Source organism: Vigna unguiculata, chromosome 10 (genome assembly GCF_004118075.2).
Source record: "Vigna unguiculata cultivar IT97K-499-35 chromosome 10, ASM411807v1, whole genome shotgun sequence".
Taxonomy (NCBI): domain Eukaryota; kingdom Viridiplantae; phylum Streptophyta; class Magnoliopsida; order Fabales; family Fabaceae; genus Vigna; species Vigna unguiculata.
The window spans coordinates 30,301,547-30,312,062 of NC_040288.1; the positions used below are offsets into that span (position 1 = coordinate 30,301,547).

The 10,516-nt window shown below is 31.9% G+C and overlaps 1 long non-coding RNA gene across 10 annotated transcripts; it reads right to left on the reverse strand.

Moving 5' to 3' along the window:
• Positions 1–2,413: 2,413 nt before the first annotated feature.
• Positions 2,414–6,927, reverse strand: LOC114167393. 10 transcript variants are annotated; one of them, XR_003600217.1, is made up of 7 exons: positions 6,394–6,897; positions 5,173–5,232; positions 4,980–5,075; positions 4,588–4,660; positions 3,702–3,805; positions 2,907–2,970; positions 2,414–2,761 (listed from the first exon to the last, which is right to left on the reverse strand). It is a non-coding gene; the product is annotated as an uncharacterized LOC114167393 (long non-coding RNA). The 10 variants fall into 10 exon arrangements; XR_003600216.1 differs by having other exon boundaries at positions 4,758–5,232; positions 6,394–6,927; XR_003600212.1 differs by having other exon boundaries at positions 4,588–5,075; positions 6,394–6,925.
• Between the last annotated feature and the right edge of the window lie 3,589 nt (positions 6,928–10,516).

A 10,516-nucleotide genomic window follows, 5' to 3' on the forward strand; every position in this document is an offset into this window, starting at 1 on the left:
AGTGATTGTATTATATATATATATATATATATATATATATATATATATATATATGTTTATTTTGTTAGCTCACCCTATATGGTTATGTTTGGCGGTGATCGTATATGCGGTATACGTGAGCAGATGGTGTTGCAGGTGGATCTGGTGAGACGTAGAGCTGGAGCTGGGCTAGTCTTAGGGAGTTTCTCTCAGAGTTTTTACATTGTCTTTAAGATTTCAAATAAGTTGTAATTATTGGTAATACTGGACTATTTGATAATTATAAGAGTAATTATGTTCTTGGATTTTGAATTATTTTTGAAGTAATAAAAGTTTGAAATTTCCTGCATTTTTGGGAAATGGATTTATAATAAATGAGATTTTATTTTCTTATTGTATTTTATTATTTAAACTTGTAATATTCGGCAGTGATGTTACAGTTAACACTAATGAATTAACATTTATAATTGTAGAGTTACAAATGGTGTAATGCAAATCCAACACTAATAGCTATTTAGTGTCAACATTTGCTTATTAATGTTGACAACTGTAAGACCCGGGAAAATTAGAATAAAAGGAAAACACATGTACAAAATTAATGGTTTGATTAATATTGTTGATTTAATTTAATTAGGTTATTAAATTATGAAATATGAAATAATTATTATTTGAGTGATTTAAGTTGTTATAGTATTTATAGTAATTATTTAAGTGGTGCAATGTTCATTATTTCAAAGGTTAAATTACCCTTTTGTCCCTTTATTTGTCATGAAATTTCAGTTTGGTCCTCAAGTTTTTCATTGTCTCAATTTGGTCTTCATTTTCTTATAAATGACTCAATTTGGTCCTCACCGTTAACTTTGACCAAACGGTGTTAAAGTCAACACCACGTGTCAATTTCTGGTTTTTTTATATTTTTTTAAATTTTTTTTAAATTTTTTTAAATTTTTTTCTTTTTGACGCGTATCACTTCACATTTGTGCCACGTGTCAAAGTGACTCAATTTGGTCCATATATTTGTTTTTAGTTTCAATTTAGTCCCAATTTTTGTAAAAATAAAGCAATATTGTCCTTCCTCAAATTGACACTAAATTTACTTTTTTATAAATGTTATGGTGATATTCTTGCTAAAGTTAACGTTTTTATTAAATATTTCTATAAATATTTTAAATTAACTTTAAATTCTACATAAAACATTAGACTTTGATTTTGTTTTGAACTTGAAATTTAGTTCCTAAACTTATGTGTGACAAGTTATTTGATTTTTAATCTTTACTAAGTTTGTATAATATGATACACTTGATGCCTTTATATATGATGACAAAATTGTTAATTTTTGAAATTAAGTTTGGGGTTTAATTTTGTTTAATAATAAAAATAAAAAAAAAACTTATAAAATATTTGTACAAATATTTAATAAAAATGTCAATTTTGTTCAAAATATCATCATAAGTTGTATACAAAGATTAAATTGAGTCTCAATATAAGGAGAGACAATCTTGCTTCATTTTTACAAAAATTAGGACTAAATTGAAACTAAAAACAAATATAGGGACCAAATTGAGTCACTTTGACACATGACACAACGGTGAAGTGACACGTATCAAAAATTAAAAAAATTCAAAAAATTCAAAAAAAATTCAAAAAAACCAGAAATTGACACGTGGCATTGACTTTAACACTGTCTGGTCAAAGTTAACGATGAAAACCAAATTGAGTCATTTTTAAGAAAATGAGGACCAAATTGAGACAACAAAAAACTTGAGGACCAAACTGAAATTTCATGACAAATAGAGGGACCAAAAGGGTAATTTAACCTTATTTCAACCATCTAAGATATCACGTGTAGGGTTTCTTTTCACATGTTAGTAAGTTGGTAGGAAGACTATGGCCCACACACTACAAAAATAATTAATTTTAGTGGGGTTATATTTGGTGTTACCAGGGGTTTTAACCCTCACTAATGGATTTACCTAAGGTTTACAATTCCCCTGGAAGAACAAGCATGACTAATAGATTACCGGGGGTTTTTAACAATCCCTGGAAAAACGCAACTTGCCTAGGGTTTTCGAAACTCCCGCTACTACATGGGTTTTCAAAACCCCCGCTAATACATGGGGTTTTCAAACCCCCGCTAATACATGGGGTTTTTGAACCCCGTTACTGTTTGGGGTTTTCAAAACCTCCTTTATTGTCTGGAGCTCTCAAAACCCCCACTATTGTCTGGGGTTCTCAAAACCCCCGCTATTGCCTGGGGTTCTCAAAACCCCCGCTACGCTACTGCCTATGGTTCTCAAAACCCCGCTACTGCTTGCAATGTAGAAGCTCCAGTATTGCCTATTTGTTTGTTTCCTATTTTTTAATAATACATATAAATCCTAAAATAAAAGAATAATTATAAAAGGCAAAGATTTTAGATTTTTGGTATTTATAATTTGTACATATAACCTTTATAAATGGATCAAAGAATAAAGTCTACAATTTTAATATCAAACAATATAAATGACAAAAAGTAAAAGTTAAAATTAGCAACTCATTACAATGTTATTTGTTTTAAATCAGAAAAATAGACATAACAAAAAATTAATAACATTATTCTAATGCGATATCAATCATGATGATCATGCTTTTTCATTTTCAATCATGATGATCATATTTGGGAAGGCCATGAAAGAGCTAGGAAGAGTCCATGAATGAGATCATTAGCCAGCATCTAGTAAACCACAACATCAAAATCAGTTGCCATACCAAAGTACTCACTATAATTTCCAATGAATGCTACCTACAACAAGATGAATAATACAAAAGAAAAGATAAATAATTGAGAAAGAATATCTAAGTGAAACAAAATCCTCTGCTTCAAAGTCTAACCAAGGTAAAATAGTTAATGCACATAAACTCAACACAGATATTTTGTTAAAACTCACCAAAGCTGGAGAGCTACTAAGCTTTCACTCACTCCAGTCACTTTTCCAGAAACATGAGAGTTGACTAAAAAAAGATTGAAAGAAAGACTTTTACAACATAGTTGATTAAAGAGTCTTGTAAACTAGCAACAATGTAACTTTGTGTTATTAGTGTGGTTGGAACCAGACTAGTCTATTATTATCCTTATCAATAATGCATTAACTTGGTGTAAGAAAACAGTGTGGATATCATTTTTAAAATATAATTCTTTTAGTAACTAATTTATTTCATCACAAAAATATAAAAAAGCTAAGGAAATAAAGAAGTGTTGTGTTAATATTAATAACGTTGGGGGAAAGAGAGATGATATAGGTAGTGATGCAGATGATATGGCTAATTTTCCTTTCAAAATATTAGGGATTAGAAGGCACTGCTTTTTTCAACCAAGCTACACAACATCACACATCACATTGAAGATAGAGAATATATATATATATATATATATATATATATATATTCAAATAAAAAACAATTATCACATACCAGGTCATGTAATACGTGTATACCAAGATTCAGAATCCAAGTTGAAAATGGCATATCCCTAATTGGAATTATTGCCATGATTGAAGTATTATTTGGAGATAACATTGTTGGTTTTACATCTCTTAGAAAGTAAACTACACAGTAAAAAAGTTAGCAAAGCATTGCTGCAACAGTCAAATTATAATAATATGCAATATTCATGTAAGCAAGGATCACCAAATTCTATCTTCTCAAGAATCTAAAAGTAAAAAAGGATAGAAACTTATACTTACCTATGCAAAAATTTATAGCAACAACATCAAGAACTATTTTTATCTTGTCATTATAACCAATTCTGCTAATGGCCTCCTTAACAAGATCCAGGGCTTCTCTAAAGCTGTTGATAGTTAAATAAATACAATCAATTAAAAAATAGAAATAAAATAGAAAGACCTTCAAAAGTAATTTTATTAGAGTTGAGAAATACTTCTATAACGAGCTTAGCCAGGTGAAAGTTTCATAAATATGTATTGATTTTAGATTTAAAAAAATATACAATTTTTTTGTAACTTCAAACCAATTCTTTATATTTAAATCTGCACACTTCAGATTTTGAGTTATATGTTTTTATTTCACCTGAATTTAAAAATATTCGTACACATAGGAAACTAGTTGGTTTAGTGATCCTAAAATATTAATGGCAATCATAAAGCATAACAACATTTACTATGTAGAAGAAAACATAGTAATTATCACATGCAACATTTTGATAGTGATGTCTTAGCACTCTTACTTTGATTAAAAACATGCCACAATTCAAATATTTTGACTAAACTAAAATGCTTGTTCAAGAGGAAAATAAAAATGAAATTATTTTCATCACAAGTTTATCACAGATTTCTAAAGAATACAGATATCACATCCATGTATCCAACAAATGATAATGAACAATTAGAGAAATTAAAATTATAGTAGAACGAAAATTCAAACTATATTAGATAAAATATAATATAAAATATAAAATATAGGAGCTTGCTTGGAGATATTAAAAGAACATACAAAGAATTGATTAGAAATACAACAAAGATTCTCATTCATAGGCATGTGCTACTCTCTCTTATCTGGGGATAAAATTTCCAATTTAGCATCTCTATAACAAAATAAAAACAACCATTTTACCTTCAACAATTCATCTCACCCACATCCCGGCAAGCCTTTTCTTCTTGTTCTCTCGCAGAAGTAGCTTCTCAACCTGCCAATGCAAAATGTTAAGCATTATCGCTAGGTGCATAACTTAAACTAATATAATGAACAAAACTATCTACAGAAAAGAAAGTCAGAAGGAATACCTTTCAACAGGGTGAAAATAGTATAGGGCATTTACAATGTAATAAGTATTTGTTTTCTCAGAGTAGTTCAGATAATCAATGGATGATATTATAGTTAACAACTACATCAACATGAAAGACAACTCAACGATATAATAAGACCTGGAAAGTTTTTATGCATTTTGATGTACCTTCATCTGTATTCATTTTGATGACAAGGTATCTGTATGAATTAGAAAGTACCTTGATCTGATTCAGGGCTGACAACTTTAGACAAATCATATCCAAAACTTTTATACATGTGGTAATAAAATGTCAATGCTTCTTTGATGCAGAAGGCTACAAGCATAGTCAAAACAAACAAGAAGGCAGAAGCTAAATTAACAGGTTAATAAAAAATTAAGAATCTAAGAGGATTTCAAAGTGAAATGCCCACCAATATTACACAATCACAATATACATTAATTTGAATATGAGACTGCACATAATAATGGACCTGAAATTATGCAAGCATGCAAAATAGTGTTAGAAGAGATAAGAACAGAGGCTTTTAAGTTGAAGAAATAGATAGTGCCCCAAAGTTCAAACATAGAAATTAAAAATGCTAAGGGATGCTTTGTCAAATGTACTAAGCCCAACACCAATTGCAAAGACAAGAAAGACCCTGAAAAGTATGGAAGGCATAACAAGCATTAAAATTGGCAAGATGTGATATAATAAGCAAGTTAGATAATCTTAATTAATGATAATAAAAATGTAATCTAGAACAACTAAGATGATATGTACTGAGGTTAAGATTGTGTTTGAGGAGCACCTCTCTTGAGTAATTGACAAACCTATAAGTTGTGAATCACCAATGCCTCGGTATAAATCAATGGGAATTATGGGCTTCTAAAAATTGATGAGCTCAAAGTCTAAATCAAGTCATGTAATGCAAAATAATAACCATACTAACTGCATTTGAACTTTTTTAAAAGGTGTATTATCTATTTAAAGAAACTTTTACGGTTGTTGGTCAAAAGAAACTTTATGTGTCCTGCATTTTAATAATTTTTCTCCCTTCAAAGCATTGTCATATCTGAATAAAACCAATATCATGAAGTAAATAACAACAAAAGATTAAAATGGGACTCAAGTACTTTGACAAGTAAAATTGCAATAATTACTGCACCTATGTGTAATGAACATTTTCTTACCTGAGGCAATGTAGCAATAGGAAACAGCCACAATAGACATAGATTTTGAGAAAGAAAAATCAATCGACTTTGCCAAGCCAAAGTCTCAAACATGAGCATGAAACACCTCATCAAGTAATATGTTAGACTTTATGTCACGATGAATGATTTGAGGTTTGCAATCATAATGAAGATAGCATAAGCCTTCTGCTATTTACATACATACCAGTCATCCCCTAACTTTGTAAACACTCATGAAATCGTGAGGCATCCATGCACATCATGTCATGGGTAATTGCTTTGATTCATAATGGTGACAAACCATATATAATTAATAAATTAGCCTGCTTATAATATGCTAGTAAGATTTTATTCACTATCACTACTGCTATTAATTTGTTTTCAATGAATTGTTGACTCTATCCAATTATATAAGAGAGAAAGAAGAAAGGGACAAACATATGAAAAATCTACCAACTTACGAAGCAACAAAATCGGTGAAGTAGTTGTCCCCCGTGAAGCACCAGCAAACTAGAGAAGCACTGCCCCGTGAACTCGTGAAACCACTACAAACTGAGTGAAAAACAAAACTAGTGAAGCAGCTGTCGTTGTGAAGCACCAGTAAACCAGCCGTGAACCCCTGAAGCAACAGCGAACCCACGCAAAGTAGTTGTAATCTTCTGAAGCAGATACTAGAGCAAACACAATTCTGAAACATAAGAACAAATTTTTTGAACAAGACAGGGGATTGTAACCATTGACCTAGGGTTTTAGAAATTGGGGGAGTGAAGAACAATGTTAAAAAGTCAAGAATGAAAGAGGAAAAACAAGTACTAATTGGATGATCCACCCTAAGTAGAGGAACCGGAGAAAAGGAATTTGAAAAAAAAAGAATTATTCCTTAGAGATTGAAGATATAAGGAGAAATGAAGATAAAATAAACGTCATACGAGAAAAGGGAGGTTAAAAAAACAGAAGAAAAAAAAGATGGAAAATGAGGGAAAAATTAAAATTTTAAACTTTACTGCGGTTTAATAAAAAAACTGTAGATATTTATAAGGGGTTTCGAAAACCCTCTCTACTTGTATCTTTTATCAGAGGTTATTAAAACCTCTAGTAAAAAACCTCTACTAAAATCAAGGTTTTTTTTGTAGTGACATGCAAATGCAATTTCTCTTTTCTTCTCATTCTTCTTTTACGTAAGTGCATGGTTTGTTTTGGTGCAATGCTTATATTTCTTTTACTTCACACCATAGTTTTTCCATGGGACCCATGGAACTCTCTTTTTATTTGGAAAATGATTTTTTGACTATTAAATTTTGACAACTTTCTCTTACAACCTTAGGTGTCATTTTTTAATTGGTTTCCATTTTTTCTTTCTCAATATTTTAAAACCACTTAAGAGATGACACTTCATATTGTAAGAGAAAGTTGTCAAAATTTAGTAGTTAAAATAACATTTTCCTTTTTCTTTTATTTATGTGTGCATACCCGTATGGGTTCTATCTCTTTTCATATGGAATTTTGGTTCAACTTTTCATTTTCTCTTTCTTCTTTCTTTCCATTCTCTTTTACGAAAAAAAATGGGATTTAACTTTGGTAGGCCACACACATATACAAATGCTTGTTCAAGCACGTAGAGGTGCATAGCTTTCTTTATACTTTTCTTCTTTCATTCTTTATAACTTTTGGTTCTCTTTAAATTCTCATATTGTTGGTCGGTGTTTTTCATTTGGTGTTACTAATTATTTCATGTGTTAATATGTTGGTGGGATATTATGAGATGGGTGGTCCTTCTTGGTTTTCATGGGTTGCATGGTTATGGAGTTAAAGTGGTTGTTTGAGGATAGTTACTTGTGTGTGATGTTATGCATGTATTTGAATGAATGTCACCCGTTGAGTTCGTTCTTGAATGTGTTGGTTAGTAAGTTGATGGGTTGTTGATGGAACTTTATTTTCCCATGCGTGATGTGATGGTGAGTACTTTGTTGGCAATATATAAGTTCTCATGTGTTGCATGTTGGGAGTGTTTTGCCTTGTTGAGAACTCTTGGTGGAAAGGGGTCATCTTCGCCTGTGTGAAGCAGTGATAGAGGATTGGTTCGAGTGTTGTACCCTCTCGCTTGTGTGAAGCAGTGGGGAGGGGATAGATGTTTCACCTTATTTCGGCTCGTTGCGAGTATAGTGCCCGATGTGCGATGCATCGACGTTTTTACTCATAATTCCTTGAGGGATAACGGAGACAGTCTGGCTGCGTTAAGTGGGACACATCGAACCATCTGTTCTAGGAAACTAGATATTGTTGTGGGGTGAGAGGTCGTGGAAAACCAAAGTTTGATTATGATCACTATGTTTGAAGATTTTAGATGAATGTGATGCTATGTTTGGTTTGGTATGATTGTTTGGATGTTGGGGGTTGTGTGTTTCAAACCAAAAATTGATTATGATCATAATGCTAAAGTTTTATTTGAATGAGATTTTGAGTATTTTTTGTCATGTTTTATTTACCAAATTCTTTTATGAATATCATTGTTTATGGTTAGATTACCCCTATTTGTTTGTTTGTGTGTTTGTTGTATGTGTGATGATCGTATAACGTGTGTGTTATACGGGAGCAAATGATATTGCAGATAATCTTAGCATGGAGTAGATGGACGAGAGGTTGGGGTGGACTCGGGAGTTTTTATTATATATTTAGTTGTTTGAAATCAGATACTAAAAATTATGTAATTTTCTTTTGATCAAAAAAATTATTAGAAGTTTTTGACAAAGTGACGGTTTGAACTATGTAATTTAAATTAAATTAAAAGTTTTCATTAAGTACATTTTCGATGTTAATTCCTTTTCAGCTAAATGCAAAAATTTTCTAACGTTTCGTGACATCCCAAAATTTGGGGTGTTACAACAACGCTAAATATCTATTTTCTTGTAGCGTCTCCTTTCTTGATCCAATAACAATCTTCTTTGGCTATGGTAGATTTTGCAAGATACAATCTAGATCCAATTAGATCGAATAAAATAGATCAAATATATAATCTAGATCTTTTTTAACTAGCTAATTTATATTTTTTTTAATTCAATTTAAATTGGATTAAATCTAGATTGAATCCACTATATCAATTAGATTAAATTCAATTGGAACATCATAATAAAGTTGACTATTAAGTATACTATACATGGACTTGGGTCGACTAAGCTCGATTTGGGATTAGACCAATTCGACTTGGACCCAAGCTGACTCATGTCCATGTCCACTTGGATCTAGGTTGCCTCATCTCTACCTTGACCAAAGCTAACAAGAGTCAACTCGGGCCCTGACCAACTTGACTTTCATGCCTGACTAGACTCGACTCAACTTGAGACAAGCCAACTCAACTTGACATGGGCTCGGGTCAACTCAACTCAATCAACTAAGCCCGACCATCAACCTAAGTCAACTCGGTTAAACCTTCAACCAAGATAGACACAACTTAACCTTCAACTCAGGCTAACTCAGCTCAACCATAGACTCAGGTTAACTTCTTTAAACCTTCAACCTAGGCCACTTCGGCTTGGCCCTTCAACCAATGCTAACTCAAATTGACCTATGACCTAGACTAACACGTCTCAACAATCAATTCAAGTGGTTAGGTCTTGAAAATCGGCTTAGACCCACAAGTCTCGACTCAATTCACCATCGGCGTGTGTCAACATGGCTCGACCTCGAATTGAGGTAACTCAAGTTGACCATCGACTCGGCAGACTTAGCTCGACCTTTTCCCCAAAAAGACATGTCAATCAGCCCTAGTTGAAGGTTAAGACAAGTCAACTCAGACTAAAGGTCGGGCCTAATTGCTCTATGTCGAACCTTCTATAGTCCACTCAAACCAAAAGTTTATACTAGTCCCAAATCGAAGGTCAATCTAACTCAACTCGAGCTCTAAGATGTAATTTATTTTGCCTTAAAATAGAAATTAAATTGCTTTATTCCAACAAGAAAATTGAAATCTAAGATATTTTAATTATTTCATCCAAACAAACTATTTAGAAAATAGAGAGAATTCAATTGTTAGTAATTCAAATTCTATGTATTACAATTACTTGGAATTTTTGAAGTCCATCATCCATACACAAGGTTAGTGTTTTCCTTTCTTCTTCTTTCTTCCTTCCTTTGCGGCTCTACTTTTCTCCATTTTTGGTTGTAGCAAGCTTCAAAACATTTAGCTCTACAGTGCTTCTAGTAAACAAGATGTATCATCTTCTCTACCATGTCTAAGAATAGGATCGTGTCTAACCCAAAAAATAGTGTTTGACATTGTGTCATGCATTCCTCCAATGTGCGTGTCTATGTTAGCAAAGCATCAGAAGCAAGAAAACGCAGCTTCAAACCGTCACTAGGGCAAAAAACCCATTTAACTTCACCTGGTATGCCTTAAATTTAAGAAAAATGAAGCATATCAAAATACAGTATCACTTTTGAAATTATTGAGGACCTTTAGGCTTCTATTCTACTAAAATTGAAGCATATACAAGTTTAGGCTTCGATTGTCTAAGAAATGGTGCTTAAAAGTTCCCATTCATTTCAAAAATGTCATTGGTATTTTTTTATTTAGTTTTTAGACATAGG